The sequence below is a fragment of the Chelonia mydas genome, chromosome 5, assembly GCF_015237465.2.
Source record: "Chelonia mydas isolate rCheMyd1 chromosome 5, rCheMyd1.pri.v2, whole genome shotgun sequence".
Lineage (NCBI taxonomy): Eukaryota > Metazoa > Chordata > Testudines > Cheloniidae > Chelonia > Chelonia mydas.
In genome coordinates, this window is record NC_051245.2 from 125,187,170 (window position 1) to 125,204,618 (window position 17,449).

The following is a 17,449-nucleotide window of genomic DNA, read 5'->3' on the forward strand; positions in this document are numbered from 1 at the left end:
CCAGTGTCGAATTGAGGGGAATGATCACATTTCTCGATCTGCTGGCAATGCCCCTACGTATACATCCCAAAATGCCATTGGCCTTCTTGGCAACAAGGGCACACTGTTGACTCATATCCAGCTTCTCGTCCACTGTAACCCCAGGTCCTTTTCTGCAGAACTGCTTCTGAGCCATTTGGTCCCTAGTCTGTAGCGGTGCATGGGATTCTTCCGTCCTAAGTGCAGGACTCTGCACTTGTCCTTGTTGAACTTCATCAGATTTCCTTTGGCCCAATCCTCTAATTTGTCTAGGGCCCTCTGTATCCTATCCCTACCCTCCAGCACATCTACCTCTCCTCCCAGTTTAGTGTCATCTGCAAACTTGCTGAGGGTGCAATCCACACCATCCTCCAGATCATTTATGAAGATATTGAACAAAACCGGCCCAAGGACCGACCCTTGGGGCACTCCACTTGATACTGGCTGCCAACTAGACATGGAGCCGTTGATCACTACCCGTTGAGCCCGACAATCTAGCCAACTTTCTATCCACCTTATAGTCCATTCATCCAGCCCATACTTCTTTAACTTGCTGGCAAGAATACTGTGGGAGACCGTGTCAAAAGATTTGCTAAAGTCAAGGAACAACACGTCCACCGCTTTCCCCTCATCCACAGAGCCAGTTATCTCATCATAGAAGGCAATTAGACTAGTCAGGCATGACTTGCCCTTGGTGAATCCATGCTGACTGTTCCTGATCACTTTCCTCTCCTCTAAGTGCTTCAGAATGCAAGAGAAGGTTCAATAATATAAAAACAACAAATATAGGATTAATTAATTAATATACAAAGGTTCAAATAATATAAAGACAACAAATTTTTAAAAGAACAAAAGGAATTATCTTGTAGGAATCAGTTACCCAAGTTGATTATGTATTAGGTATAGTATTGAGGGCAGGTGCATGGAATTATTGATACCAACATAACCATGTGGAATTTTTTCTTGAGAACTATGAAATAGTTGAGTAGAACCCTCTCCCTTGATACTGAGGTGGCACTTACTGTACAGCTCCTCACTCAAGGAGAGTCTCCACCTCCTGCTGGAGGATCTCCTTGGGAGAGTGGTCCCTGAAGATGGGCCTGGAGCAGGTTTTGGAGGAGGTAGAGAATGGCTACAGCTCTGAGTTTCTAAGTGGATGATATTTGGTACCCACGTGTCCTTTGTTACAGCATTCCAGTTGTGGGCAAAGTAAGGTAGGTGGATGCCAAAAGGGGAGTTTGGAAACAGGTGGCGATGGCGTCACTGTCAGGTTGCATCTCTCAAGTGTCCTGTCAAAAGGGATCTTTAGAAGTGAATGAGGTTGGGTGACTGTCATTGAGGTGAATGTAACTGCATACCTTGACCTGCACCCTTCGATGCTTGCGTGGTGAATCGTATGGTTGCTGGTGATAGAAAGGCTGGGGAAGAGGCCTTGGCTTATATATGCCTGTTTGTGTTACCTTCCTCTTCAGGGACAGGATATAAATGCCCAGAGACCAGAGGGCTGTCCTGGAGTCATTTTATGAGTGCAAAGACTGTTTTCTCATTAAAGATATTGGTTTCATCAAAGGGCAAGTCCCCAATGGTGCTGCTCACAGTTCAACAGGCTCCATGATAAGTCCCCAGTTTATAAACTGTCTCTTGGAGGAACCCCTTCACCTCTGCAAGTATCCATAGTGGCATCCAAGCAGTGTTTTCAAAACAGCGTAGGATTTATTAGTCAACTGGAACACAGCACTGGAAATCCTTAGGTTAGCACAGAAAAATAAAGGTTAATGCATAGTCAAGCCAGATCAATTCACCAGCCAAGCAATAATGAACTCCATTTTCAGGCTCTGTCTCTCTGATTTTCTTATTCAGTCCCAGTAGACAGCAGCCTGCTTCTTCCAGAAATTCACCCCCACCTGAAACCTTAGTCTTTTGCTCTCAAGCCGGTGACTCTGCTCAGCTTCCTTCTCCTCTCTCTAGGTCATTGTTTCTAGGGTTTTCCATTGTCTCCTCAGATTTTCCACTGATATGGGTCTGCCTGCCAGTCTTTTTAATGACCCAGTCAGTCTGCTCAGATAGACCTGGGGTTTTTATAACATACGGCTTCCACAAACCCAATCTTCCTACCTCCACAGCATCTTAGTTGTGGGTGATCAGCAAGCAGCAACAATTTTCAAAGGAGGGAGGCTAAGGAGCTGGTAGAGGATTGCTCAGCCAATGCAAGCAATCCAATCTAGCTTTGACACTGAAAAAGGAGTGCTGAATAATACGTATACGTTCAACATCATACAGCCATCTCACAATTTCTGAATATTGTAACATTCTAAGACAAGTTATTATAGTGCTCACAAGTACCACCTGGAGCCTTACCTGGACTGAAGTTTAAATGCAGTTATATATTTTCTGTTTATAATAAATAAAAAGTATCCAAACAGAGACTAAGCACCCTGCCAATTATTTAAAATTATGAATACAAAGCACAATAAAAATAATTCACACCTACCTAGCAGCAGCAAATCAAATACTAAGGCATCATATTAGCCTATTTAGGCAATATTTGAACTGAATTTTCTTACCATTTGGACTTCTCTCCAACTGCAGTGAATACCTAGGAAAATCTAAGATCCTTTGCCGAATCAAAGTATAAATTAACAACTCTCTATGATCAATTAATGTAGTGTGGACACACTAGGTACACTGTTGTGTTAGAAGACTGGCAGCATATGATTCAAATGGAAGTCAAACACTAGTTCTGGCAAGAACTTGAAGTAGAATGAGGATGTAAATTCAGGCTTTCAGGGTCTGGAGCTGAACTGCAAGCAAACTAGACTGCATCTGAGATATTTTAATTGTCATTGTAGGGATCTGTATGGGAGAAACTTACCCTGCATCCCTACCCCCCATTTAAGGTGTTTTAGCAATAGTCCACAACAGCAGAGACTCCCAGACAAACCAAACAATATGTAACATTTTGCCAAAGATTTTTATGATCTAGTGACTACTGAGGGTTGGATTTGAAAACTTGCATTCTTAACCTAACAAAGGCGCAAGTGCCCAAGGTCATGAGAGTTAACATATGTTAGTATTGTAATCTAGGTTCATGGACTATAAAAATAAGACACTCTGGACTTTACAGTAACTCTTTCTAACTCTGATAATCATAAAACCTTTGTAAACTCTAGGACAGACCTGAAATTAATCTGAGTCCAAGTTGTTCAAAGAGGGAACAGGACGCCTGAAACATAGGTCAGCCCTTGGCAAAACTGAGCTCTGGTGAGCCAGCCTTTCAATTGGGAGGTTCTTGATGACCTTGACAATGGAACTTAATAGCAAGTGATGCCAGACTCTTAGTTAACAGATGGAGAGTCACTGCTAACCCAAACAGAAGCAGTTTATACTGGGAATGGTCATTGTTCAGTCTGAACTAAAGGTAATACTTGTGGCCACGGTGGAGAAATGTGAAACCTCCCAAAGTTTGAGAGTTCTGAACTAATCCTGACAAAAAAAGGAAAAGATTATAGCTGTTACTTTGAAAAAGTTGCTGAGCTCTCACTGCACTAAAATTGGTTGACTGTTTTCTTTTTGTGCATAAGGGGAAAAAAAACCCTATTCTTGTGAAGTTCTCCAAAACCTGGTTCTATTGCTTCGAATTGCAGAAAGAACACTTTTCCTGTTTGAGAGTCATCCTTGAAATGGATAGGAAAACAGTAGGGTGAGGAAGCAGCACAGATTTAAATTGTAGAGGATTGCCATCTCTAGCATCTGTAAAACTAAATTTAGAAGTGATAAATGGACAAAATCTTGGGAGAGAAAGGAAAGCAGGCCCCTAAGAGATGCAACATGGAGGCCAAACAGGAATCAAAGAGCAATACCAAGCTCCCTCTCAACATACCTAAGTTATTGCTTTGATAGAAGCTGTGGCTGGAACCAAGGCAGTTGAAAAGAGTACTGGTGAAAATATGATTTTATGGATCACTGGGACTGTTTTACAGTGCTTTTTGCATCTGATACCCCAAGTAAGCCAGTGGGGGTGACTAACAAGGGTATTTGGAGTACAGTCCCATCCTAAAGGAAGAAAAATCTTTGACTGGGGGGGATCGGCTGGGTGTTAAGTTACAGTCCTAGTCATCTTGTGGTTTCCCAGAGTATTGTTCTGTCAACAAGAAAGAGGTCAAGATCATCAAACAGAAAGTTAAGCAGTTTATTCTGAACCTCTTATAGAAAACTGAAGATTTTAAGTGGCAACAGTGATGAGACATTCTTTCTGGTGAAACTGAAAGCCTTCTGTTCAGATATGCAAAGAGACTCCGGCGCTGAAAATAGAATTTTACTTTTTAGCATGGACTATAGATGTACTGCCCATAGATTTTGAGAACCCATTTTGGTCTAGTGGAAGTTCAGTTTGGAGCCTCTTCATATTTTCTGGGACTTGAGTACAGGACAAGCAAATGGACATCCCTTGAAAGAATGGCCTTGTCCCCAGTGGCGTACATGCTAGTCAGGAATATTTCTGGCTATATGAGGCATACCTCTTAAAACTGCATTTCTTTTCAGAGTCTGCCATCCAGAGACCTGAAAAGACAGAAAAATAATCTGAAAGTTAAACACTAAAGTGGCCAGAAATCCAACCACCGCTAATAAGATTTAGCTGACCAATTTACCTAATACTAATCTAAATTAGCTAGTTTAACAGTCAGCAGCAAAATGTGTTCCGTTTCTCTACAAAAAGTAAGGGAAAACCCTGACATAGTAGTAGAAAAAGGAATTCCGGGAAGCTCTCATATGATGTTCCTTAACATGGCTCATCATATCATGGGAAATTACTTAAAACTCAAGTGTTTCTGTCACCATACAGTGGCAAGGAAGACCAATATCCATTTATCTGCACAAATAAGACAATGACAAAAAACTCAGCGGGACCAAAAATTGCATGCTTAATTTAATAGACCATTCATTTCCCATCTGAGGTCAAAAGATTTTGGACGAGAGACAGTTTATCGACCTCCAAAGTGAATTTCAGTATTTCAATTTTCAAGTTTAGACAGAGCCTAAGCTTTTAAAAATACACTACAGATCTTACAGCAGCTCAGCTGTACCACTGCAGCTGTGCCCCTGTAAGGTCTCCCGTATAGCTGCTGTATGCCGACGGGACAGAGCTCTCCTGTTGGCATAAGTAAGCCACCCCCAACGACGGCTGGTAACTATGTCGGCGGGAGAGCATCTCCCGCCAACATAACGCTGTCCACACCTGTTCACTGTCAGTGAAACTTATGTTGGTCAGGGGTGTGTTTTTTCACACCCGACTGACAAAAGTGCTGGTGTAGATATAGCCTTATCTGCTATCTATTTCTATTAGTTTGCACAAATATTTCCAAAATGAAAAACTCCCTATTCCATTTATATATATATACATATATACACACACACACACACTTGAACACTTTTACAACTTAAGGGTCATAAAAGGAAATCGTCTCCATTATTTTTGGGGATAAAGTCATCGCATGTTAATGGTTTTAGTTTGACAAAAGAAGCAAGTTTTTTATTACAGTAACTTTACACAGGAAATACTCAGGTATTATAAAGAAAACAATGAGAACTCCCTCTTCAGTCTCTTTCCTTAGGCTATGTCTACACTTAAAATGCTACGGCATGCTGCTGTAGCACTTCAGTGTGGTCACTTACTATAGCAATAGGAGGGGTTCTCCCATCGCTCTAGTAAATCCACCTCCCTGAGAAGCACAGAGCTAGATTAACAGACGTCTTCTATTGAGCTAGTGCTGTCTACACAGAGACTTGGGTTGGCTAAGCTATGTTGCTCAGGGGTGTGGATTTTTCACACCCTGAGTGACCAAGCTGGGTCGATCTAATTTTTTAGTGTAGACCAGCCTTTAGAAACTGAAGAAATAGTGAACAGTATGTTAAAGGACTTATTTCTTCACCCTCCCACTTCCCTGGTCCTTCTCGCATGAACAGAGAGCAACAATACCCGAAGTCCGAAAGTGCAAATAATTCGATGTTTATTGGAGTGAACTTTCAGCAAGCTTAAATCCAAGTTCTTTTTTCCCAAATCCCAATTTACTTCCTGTTTGCCCCTAATTTATATAGTAATATTTTCAGCTATACCTTAACCAATCATTTTACTGAAATTTACCTAACCAATCCTAACATATTGTAACATGATTAGCTAACCAATCATATCCCAACACCTTAATTAGTTTAGATCCAGCAAAATTAATTATACATCCTAACACAGTAAGGTACAATTCACAACCACCCTTGCATTAGACCAGAATTGGGATAACATGCAACAGAAAAATCTACCAGCAACCTGTGTGGGAACATTTCTGCTGACTGCATTCAGAAATGAATTCACCACTGCTGTATTAAAAGCAGCTTAGATTCTTTGGAGTAAATGACATGAAATGTCCCTGTGCTGAAATCAATAACTCGGGGTTTTAAACTGAGGAAGTTCCTGGACGCTCATGTATATAAGAGTAGGATTCTAAAAGGTATCATTTGACACCCCAGCAAAAAAAAAACAAAACCACGAACATTAATGCTGGCAATAACATTACAATATTGTGACTATAAAAATTGAGTCAATTTTACAAATAGAGCATTTTCGAAGTGTTATGTGTGTTTTAAGAATACATCACTTATCTCTTTACAACCCAAGCCTAATAAGCAAAAGTCAATCCAGGTGTCTGTAAAGGATCACTAACCTTCTCTCCCTTACTGCTTCCTGGCTGCCTGGAGGGGATGTAGAGCACCCCGTGGTACTCCCCACTCACGTGACCCATGGGAGAAGGGTGTGTGACTTTCCTCCATTGTGTTTTTGGGTTTTATTTTTGTTGTGTGTTTGGATGGGTAGCACATTCCAATTCTCTGCTATTGAGGCAAAGTCAGGATTGATCATAAGCATGCCTTTGGACTTTCCAATACACATGTATCTGACATGGCTCAAGTTGGACTGTGATGTGAAAGTGCAAGAGTACATATACACACACTGGGGAAAGCTGATAGCTGCTCATCTGTGTAAATGCATTTCTCAGCAGCTCTCACTATTTCTGCCTGCTCTTTCACTAGTAGCAGCATATGGGTAGTTCCATTATTATTGTTGTTAAATATTTAGGCAATAGTAGTGTCCAGAGACATCCTGAAGGATCACGTGTCCTCACTATGCTCAAAGCCATACAAGAGACTAGAATACCCTATGACTGGGACTAATCTTCACGATCAAAGCATTTAACAGGGCCTGGTGGCATAGGACCTTCATGCTCTGGGCATGACTCATCAGTGATGTGCCTGGTCTACGCTTAAAACTTATACTGGCATAGCTATGTCTGTTAGGGGTGCAATATTTTTACCAACACAGCTACGCTAGTATAAGCCCTAGTACAGATGTGCTTTTATGCTGGTATAAGGTACTTTTGCTGGTATGTCTTATGTTTCTCATTGAACTGTTGTAAGCTACGCCAGCAGAAGCAATTTTATGCCAGTATAAACTGCAGCTACACTAGGAAGGTTTGCCAGTACCGTTTTGCTGGTAGTGCTATACCAGCAAAACTTTTCTCGTGTAGACAGTGCCATGGAGAGAGAAGAGTGAAATTGATCACTATTAAGACTGGCTGCTGGTGAACAGGCAAGTGTGTTTTTGAACATGTACAATAACTTAAAATACGAACACAGCGACTTGGTCCTAAAAATGTAAGTCAAACAATATCCATATTAGTAGAGTCACAGCCTTCTCAGGGGCTAGCACAGGATTGGGCTGAATTCCCTCAGGAACTATGAACCACCACAAAAGTCATCACCTCACTTTCCACATGCAAAGCATACTCTGACCTTGCTTTTACCAATATAAATACAGTGCAGTATACAGTTTTTTTTATAAACCAATGCCAACAAAACTACAGTGTACACACAAATTCTCCTCTTGGGGAGAGGGTAAGGGAAAAGAGGGAACCCCACGTGACTGATGTTCATCACGGTGCTCAGTGAACTACTGGAAGGTGCTCAGATGTTACAGTGATGAGAGATTACAATGTCAAAACTTTTATAGAATAGAATACGTATGCTCTATTTCATAACGGTTGGCATTAAAAGAAAGTGAAAATGCCAGCTTCAGGAACAATCACCACATTACACATTCCCATGAGTCAACCAGACATCTTCGAATGTGTGGAGGGTTCGAATCAGGAGAATAAATCCTGCCTAACACACACTTACTTGACCTGTAGCCCTATCTGACATCCTGTTTCTGCTTGGATGCACCAATCAGATGAACCGAAGTGGCCAAACCTAGGGCAAGGTTTAGAAACAGACACTGCCTGCCCTGGTGACCAGCGTTATTACTCCTATTGACTACCAACAGTTTTCAGTTCAAAAACAAGCTCTCTTCAGACTTCACAGCTCTTTTCATCTGGTTCAATAATTACCAGCTCATGCTAGCTAGACAGGAGATACCTTCAAAATTCTGATTCCAGAAAGAAGAGGCTATCCTGAATCCTTTCTCACTATAAACATACATTTCAGTTTAACTGAAGTGTAAGATCACTGCTGAAGAGATCATAATCAAGACTTAAAGCATAATGTAATTGGATGGCAGTATTGCATTGCCATTCGGTCATAGACATGAAGTATGAAAACCCAGAACCTTAACCTTATTTCAAGCACCAGGACTGCAGTATACAAGTGAACAAGACAACGACATCATGATTGATCAAGTTCAGCCACCACAATACCACCACTATTTTTCACAGTCTTGATATCAAAGTTTAAATCAAAATGGATGTCCTTTTTTTACCAACACACTTTAAAAAGCCACACATAGCACACATGCATACTCCTTGATGTTCTGATGACATTTTCATAGTATTTATATCTATTCTGCATAGTTTTCTTCCTTTGGACACTGTCATCTATGGTTAAAAAAAGAAGATTTAAACCTAGATTGTAAAGGATGAACGAAACAGGTTGTGCATCATCAGGTCAAGCCCTGCCCCACTTCCTCACTCTGCTAACCACTGAAGGAATTTCAAAGGGCAGTCTCACGCCCAGCTGCTACAGGCCAAAAATCAAGGATAAGTTTAATGAATTACATTGCCACCAGATAAATGCTAATACTTGGCACCATGCAAAACCTTTCCATCCAAGTATATCACCAGTTGACCTCCAATACACCTGGGGATAATATCCCCTATTTTGTTGATCATCGCTTTCTATACAGCAGGGTGAACCAATTTTAATCAAAGTGATTTAAATCACTTATTTTAAATCAATATTTAAATCACCAGGCAGGAAACCTTAATTTAAATAATCAATTTTAATGATGTTTGTATTTATACTTTTTAGTTAGTTATTTTCTTAAAGGTTGATTTCACTGGTTGGTAACCATTAAAACATGTGATTTGTAACTAATTATACCCTTTACACTAAATGTGGTGCTTCTTTTTGCTAACCAGGAGGACATGCTTAAGTCTGTTATTGAGTGTCCAGGGAGATCGAAGTGCTCTCCTACCAGCTCTTCAATCTCCCTGGACACTCAGTAACAGACTTAAAAGTGGCCATTCTTCAACAAAAAAACTTCAAAAACAGACTGCAAAGAGAAACTGCAGAACTGGAACTAATTTGCAAACTTGACAACATCAAGTTAGGCCTCAATAAAGACTGGGAGTAGCTGGGTCACTACAAAAAGTAATTTTTCCTCTGTTGATATTCACCCCTTCTTGTCAACTGTTGGGAATAGGCTGCACCCACCCTCTTTGAATTGGCCTCGTTAGCACTGACCCCCGACTTGGTAAGGTAACGCCTATCTTTTCATGTGCTGTAATATATATACCTGCCTACTGTATTTTTCACTCATGCATCTGATGAAGTGGGTTTTAGCCCACAAAGGCTTATGCCTAAATAAATTAGTTAGTCTCTAAGGCCTGGTCTACACTACAAGTTTAGGCTGAATTTAGCAGCGTTATCTTGATTTGACCCTGCACCCGTCCACACGATGAAGCCCTTTTTTTTTTTTTTTTTTTTTTTTTTTTTGACTTAAAGGGCTCTTAAAATAGATTTCTTTACTCCACCCCTGACGAGGGGATTAGCGCTGAAATCGGCATTGCCGGGTCAAATTTGGGGTACCGTGGACACAATTCGACGGCATTGGCCTCCAGGAGCTATCCCAGAGTGCTCAGTTGTGACCACTCTGGACAGCGCTCTCAACTCAGATGCACTGGCCAGGTAGACAGTAAAAGGCCCGCGAACTTTTGAATGTCATTTCCTGTTTGGCCAGCGTGGCGAGCTCACCTGCACAGGTCATCATGCAGAGCTCATCATCACAGGAGACCATGCAGTCCCAGAATCGCCGAAGAGCTCCAGCATGGACCGAAGGGGAGGTACTGGATCTGATCGCTGTATGGGGAGACGAATCCGTGCTGGCAGAACTCCGTTCAAAAAGACGAAATGCCAAAATATTTGAAAAAATCTCCAACGGCATGAAGCACAGAGGCTATAACAGGGACCCGCACCAGTGCCGCGTGAAAATTAAGGAGCTCAGGCAAGCCTACCAGAAAACCAGAGAGGAAAACGGCCGCTCCGGTTCAGAGCCCCAGACATGCCGCTTCTATGATGAGCTGCATGCCATTCTACGGGGTGCAGCCACTACTATCCCAACCCTGTGCTTTGTCTCCGTCCAAGGAGTGGGAGGCAACACGGAAGCGGATTTTGGGGGCGAGGAAGATGAGGAGGAGGAGGAAGTTGTAGATAGCTCACAGGAAGCAAGCGGAGAAACCAGTTTCCCCCAACAGCCAGGATCGGTTTCTCACCCTGGACCTGGAGCCAGTACCCCCCGAACCCACCCAAGGCGGGCTCCTGGACCCTGAAGGCGGAGAAGGGACATCTGGTGAGTGTACCTTTGTAAACATTGTACATGGTTTAAAAGCAAGCCTGTTTAATGATTAATTTGCCCTGGCATTCATGGCCAGTACAGCTACTGGAAAAGTCTGTTAACGTGTCTGGGGATGGAGCGGAAATCCTCCAGGGACATCTCCATAAAGCTCTCCTGGAGGTACTCCCAAAGCCTTTGCAAAAGGTTTCTGGGGAGGGCAGCCTTATTCCGTCCTCCATGGTAGGACACTTTACCACGCCAGGCCAGTAGCACATAGTTGGGAATCATTGCAGAACAATGCATTGCAGCGTATGGTCCCGGTGTTTGCTGGCATTCAAACAACATCCGTTCTTCATCTCTCTGTGTTTCCCTCAGGAGAGTGATATCATTCATGGTCACCTGGTTGAAATAGGGTGGTTTTAGTAAGCGGACATTCATAGGTGCCCGTTCCTGCTGGACTGTTTGCCTGTGGCTGAACAAAAATCTTCCCCGCTGTTAACCACAGCCCCTCCTTTTAAATTGCCAACCCATTTTTAATGGTCAACCCAATGGCTACTTCGTATGGGAAATGAGGGCACTGCTGTTTGAAACCATTCCCACATGTTATGAAGGTTAAAGAAGCCAAAAGGGGAAAGGAGTCCAGGAGAGCTGGCTGTATTTCAAGGAATCCCTATTGAGGTTACAGGGACAAACCATCCCAATGTGTCGAAAGAATAGTAAATATGGCAGGCGACCAGCTTGGCTTAACAGTGAGATCCTTGCGGATCTTAAACATAAAAAAGAAGCTTACAAGAAGTGGAAGATTGGACAAATGACCAGGGAAGAGTATAAAAATATTGCTCAGGCATGTAGGAATGAAATCAGGAGGACCAAATCACACCTGGAGCTGCAGCTAGCAAGAGATGTTAAGAGTAACAAGAAAGGTTTCTTCAGGTATGTTGGCAACAAGAAGAAAGCCAAGGAAAGTGTGGGCCCCTTACTGAATGAGGGAGGCAACCTAGTGACAGAGGATGTGGAAAAAGCTAAATGTACTCAATGCTTTTTTTGCCTCTGTCTTCACGAACAAGCTCAGCTCCCAGACTGCTGCGCTGGGCATCACAGCATGGGGAGTAGGTGGCCAGCCCTCTGTGGAGAAAGAGGTGGTTAGGGACTATTTAGAAAAGCTGGATGTGCACAAGTCCATCGGGCCGGATGCGTTGCATCCGAGAGTGCTAAAGGAATTGGCAGCTGTGATTGCAGAGCCATTGGCCATTATCATCTTTGAAAACTCGTGGCGAACGGGGGAAGTCCCGGATGACTGGAAAAAGGCTAATGTAGTGCCAATCTTTAAAAAAGGGAAGGAGGAGGATCCTGGGAACTACAGGCCAGTCAGCCTCACCTCAGTCCCCGGAAAAATCATGGAGCAGGTCCTCAAGGAATCAATCCTGAAGCACTTACACGAGAGGAAAGTGATCAGGAACAGTCAGCATGGATTCACCAAGGGAAGGTCATGCCTGACTAATCTAATTGCCTTCTATGATAAGATTACTGGTTCTGTGGATGAAGGGAAAGCAGTGGATGTATTGTTTCTTGACTTTAGCAAAGCTTTTGACACGGTCTCCCACAGTATTCTTGTCAGCAAGTTAAAGTAGTATGGGCTGGATGAATGCACTATAAGGTGGGTAGAAAGTTGGCTAGATTGTCGGGCTCAACGGGTAGTGATCAATGGCTCCATGTCTAGTTGGCAGCCGGTATCAAGTGGAGTGCCCCAAGGGTGGGTCCTGGGGCCGGTTTTGTTCAATATCTTCATAAATGATCTGGAGGATGGTATGGATTGCACTCTCAGCAAATTTGTGGATGATACTAAACTAGGAGGAGTGGTAGATACGCTGGAGGGTAGGGATAGGATACAGAGGGACCTAGACAAATTGGAGGATTGGGCCAAAAGAAATCTGATGAGGTTCAACAAGGATAAGTGCAGGGTCCTGCACTTAGGACGGAAGAACCCAATGTACCGCTACAGACTAGGGACCAAATGGCTAGGCAGCAGTTCTGCGGAAAAGGACCTAGGGGTTACAGTGGACGAGAAGCTGGATATGAGTCAACAGTGTGCCCTTGTTGCCAAGAAGGCCAATGGCACTTTGGGATGTATAAGTAGGGGCATAGCCAGCAGATCGAGGGATGTGATCGTTCCCCTCTGTTCAACATTGGTGAGGCCTCATCTGGAGTACTGTGTCCAGTTTTGGGCCCCGCACTACAAGAAGGATGTGGATAAATTGGAGAGAGTCCAGCGAAGAGCAACAGAAATGATTAGGGGTCTGGAACACATGACTTATGAGGAGAGGCTGAGGGAACTGGGATTGTTTAGTCTGCAGAAGAGAAGAATGAGGGGGGATTTGATAGCTGCTTTCAAATACCTGAAAGGTGGTTCCAAAGAGGATGGTTCTAGACTATTCTCAGTGGTAGAAGAGGACAGGACAAGGAGTAATGGTCTCAAGTTGCAGTGGGGGAGGTTTAGGTTGGATATTAGGAAAAACTTTTTCACTAGGAGGGTGGTGAAACACTGGAATGCGTTACCTAGGGAGGTGGTAGAATCTCCTTCCTTAGAAGCTTTTAAGGTCAGGCTTGACAAAGCCCTGGCTGTGATGATTTAATTGGGGATTGGTCCTGCTTTGAGCAGGGGGTTGGACTAGATGACCTCCTGACGTCCCTTCCAACCCTGATATTCTATGAATCTATGATTCTGTTATTCAAAAGACTGTGGCTTACCGTGACTCCCTGCAAGCCAAATTCTGCTGCCTGGCTCTGCGTGACTGATCTCTCACACCAAACTGGCATACCCTCAGTAAGAGGCAAAATGCGACCTTGTAATGAAAGCACATGTGCTATGGAATGTTAACAGCAAGGTTTACCATGAAAAAGCGTACACTTTGTTCTATAAAATGTGTCTAACTACCACTCTCCCTTTTTTTCCCTCCACCAGCTGCATATGTTTCTCCTTCCCAGAGGCTAGCAAAGATTAGAAGACGAAAAAAAGCACTCGATGAAATGTTCTTTGACCTCATGCTGTCCTCCCACACTGACAGAGCACAGCAAAATACGTGGAGGCAGACAATCTCAGAGTGCAGGAAAACACAATATGACCGCAAGGAGAGGTGGCAGGCTGAAGATGGTAGGTGGCGTCAGCTTGCTGAAAGAAAGCAGGAGTCAATGCTCAGGTTGCTGGAGGATCAAACGAATATGCTCCAGCATATAGCTGAGCAGCAGGAAAGGCAGCAGGAGCACAGACCACCTCTACAGCCCCTGTGTAACTAACCGCCCTCCTCCCCAAGTTCCATAGCCTCCTCACCCAGATGCCCAAGAACGCAGTGAGGGGGCCTCCGGTCACCCAGCCACTCCACCCCAGAGGATTGGCCAAGCAACAGAAGGCTGGCATTCAATAAGTTTTAAAGTGCTGTGTGGCCTGGTCCTTCCCTCCTCCACCACCCCACCCAGTGCTTCGCTCCTCAACACCCCTCCCGGGCTACCTTGGCAGTTATCCCCCTATTTGTGTGATGAATAAATAAAGAATGCATGAATCTGAAGCAACAATGACTTTATTGCCTCTGCAAGCGGTGATCGAAGTGGGGAGGGGAAGGTACTTAGCTTACAAGAAAGTAGAGTGAAACCAGGGGGGTTCCATCAAGGAGAAAAACAGAACTTTCACACCATAGCCTGGCCATTCCTGAAACTGGTTTTCAAAGCTTCTCTGATGTGCACCACACCCTCCTGTACTCTTCTAACCGCCCTGGTGTCTGGCTGTGCGTAATCAGCGGTCAGGCGATTTGCCTCAACCTCCCACCCAGCCATAAACGTCTCCTCCTTACTTTCACAGATATTGTGGAGCACACAGCAAGCACTAATAACAATGGGAATATTGGTTTCGTTGAGGTCTAACCGAGTCAGTAAACTGCGCCAGCGCGCCTTTAAATGTCCAAATGCACATTCTACCACCATTCTGCACTTGCTCAGCCTGTAGTTGAACAGCTCCTGACTACTGTCCAGGGTGCTTGAGTATGGCTTCATGATCCATGGCATTAAGGGGTAGGCTAGGTCCCCAAGCATAACTATAAGCATTTCAACATCCCCAATGGTTATTTTCTGGTCTGGAAAGTAAGCCCCTTGCTGCAGCTTTTGAAACAGACCAGAGTTCCTGAAGATGCGAGCGTCATGTACCTTTCCTGGTCATCCCACATTGATGTTGGTGAAACGTCCCTTGTGATCCACCAGTGCTTGCAGCACTATTGAAAAGTACCCCTTTCAGTTTATGTACTTGCTGCCTTGGTACTCAGGTGCCAAGATAGGGATATGGGTTCCGTTTATCACCCCACCACACTTAGGGAATCCCATTGCAGCAAAGCCATCCACTATGACCTGCACATTTCCCAGAGTCACTACCCTTGATATCAGCAGCTCAGTGATTGCGTTGGCTCCTTGGATCACAGCAGCCCCCACAGTAGATTTGCCTACTCCAAATTGATTCCCGACTGACCGGTAGCTGTCTGGCGTTGCAAGCTTCCAGAGGGCTATTGCCACTCACTTCTCAACTGTGAGGGCTGCTCTCATCTTGGTATTCATGCGCTTCAGGGCAGGGGAAAGCAAGTCACAAAGTTCCATGAAAGTGCCCTTACGCATGCGAAAGTTTCGCAGCCACTGGGAATCGTCCCAGACCTGCAACACTAGCGGTCCCACCACTCTGTGCTTGTTTCCCATGCCCAGAATCGGCATTCCACGCCATGAACCTGCCCAATTGACACCATGATGTGAACACTGCAGGGGCCCGTACTTTGTGAGAAGTCTATGTCCATGTTCCCATCACTCTCGTCACTGCACTGCAGTTGCCTCCTCCTCGCCTGGTTTTGCTTTTCTTGCAGGTTATGGTTCTGCATATCCTGCTGGATAACGCATGCAGTGTTTATAGTGCTCATAATTGCCACGGTGCTCTGAGCGGGCTCCATGTTCCCAGTGCTATGGCATCTGCACTGAAAAAAGGCGCGAAACAATTGTCTCCTGTTGCTCTGACGGAGGGAGGGGCAACTGACAACATGGCTTACAGGGAACTAAAAATCAACAAATGGGGTGGCTTTGCATCAAGGAGAAACAGAATGGCCCCCTCAAGGATAGAATTCAAAAGCCTGGGTTTAGCAGGTCGTTGATTTCACAGAGGGAGGGAGGAAGGAAGGAGAACATGAATACAAAACAAATCTCGTCTATTTTTTGTTTTGATCCACTTCATCTATCTTTATACATCTTGCTGGCAGCAGACGGTGCAGTACGACTGCTGGCCATCGTCATCTCCTGGGTTCTCGGCAGAAGACGGTGCAGTACGACTGCTGGCAGGACTGAATCACCATGAGACGAAACTTAAAAGGGAAAAGACCTGGCTGAGTCACTCCCATGTTTTCCCAGGAGTCGCTGACCGACCACACCGAGGTCGGCTAAAAGAGCACCCTGGAGTATGGCGACAATGGCTACCAGTCATACTGCACTGTCCACTGCCGAAAGGCAATGAGCTGCTGCTGTGTAGCAATGCAGTACCATGTCTGCCAGCACCCAGGAGACATACGGTGACGGTGAGCTGAGCGGCTTACGGCGTATGGCAGCGTATGGCGTCTGCACGGGTAACCCAGGAAAAAAGGCATGAAACGATTGCTTTCATGGAAGGAAGGAGGGAGGGAAGGGCTTGCCTGACGATATGTACCCAGAACCACCCGCGACAATGTTTTTACCCCCATCAGGCATTGGGATTTCTACCCAGAATTCAAATGGGCAGAGACGACTGCAGGAATTGTGGGATAGTCAACGGTTACCTCGGTACTGTGTATGCACTCCACCTACTAAATACCGACTAAATGCACTTAGAGCATTTGTGTTGGGACACACACAATCGACTGTATAAAAACGCTTTCTATAAAAACGCTTTCTACAAAACCAACTTCTATAAATTCGACTTAATTTCGTAGTGTAGACTTACACTAAGATGCCACAAGGACTCCTTGTTGTTTTTGCTGATACAGACCAAGACGGCTACCCCTCTGAAATGTGACTCATGTAATTCTGCATAAAGTTGTTGGGTATGGTGTGCAAGCTTCATACATACGTATAGAAATATATATTATGCTAGCCTTATTTTTTAAATTCTCAAAAATTTAAGTAGTACTCTTAACAACTCAACAGAAAAATAATAGCTCCAGTGGAGGGCACCAAACCACCAACTTTATAAAGCAAGCATATAAGCTGCTAATAGATTCATTTTCTGCAGATCTGGGGAAAGAAGAGACTAAAAGCCCAGTCATGCAAGCTCTTCTAATGCAGTCAAAACCAGCTTCATACCAGGCACCTGAACCTGAGAGGTGCCGAACACAATAGCAGCATACACTTTTTAAAAGACGTACGCTGTGCTGTATTTTGACAGTACTTGAAACAATTATGACCCAATCAAAATCCTCAGTAATCAGAGCTACAAAGACTTTCTGTACAAAACAAAGTTGTGAGGAATCCATTTCAATTCCAAGCCCATTGCATTCCAGTTGATTAATTGGT

At 44.0% G+C, this 17,449-nt stretch overlaps 1 protein-coding gene and 1 long non-coding RNA gene across 13 annotated transcripts in view; one reads left to right on the forward strand and one right to left on the reverse strand.

Annotated features, from left to right (window-relative positions):
* PCGF3 (polycomb group ring finger 3) overlaps nt 1-17,449 on the reverse strand; it is a 110,802-nt gene that overhangs the window by 43,572 nt on the left and 49,781 nt on the right. For 9 of the 12 annotated variants that reach the window (XM_043546306.1, XM_043546301.1, XM_037902224.2 and 6 more), the window contains one exon: nt 4,536-4,578. The exons of the other annotated variants lie outside the window; for them this stretch is intronic. The gene's annotated coding sequence lies outside the window, so the exon portion shown is untranslated. The remainder of the gene's footprint in view (nt 1-4,535; nt 4,579-17,449) is intronic. 12 annotated transcript variants of the gene reach the window in all.
* Nucleotides 6,083-13,989, forward strand: LOC122465775. The gene is made up of 3 exons (XR_006290817.1): nt 6,083-6,261; nt 6,475-6,477; nt 13,979-13,989. It is a non-coding gene; the product is annotated as an uncharacterized LOC122465775 (long non-coding RNA).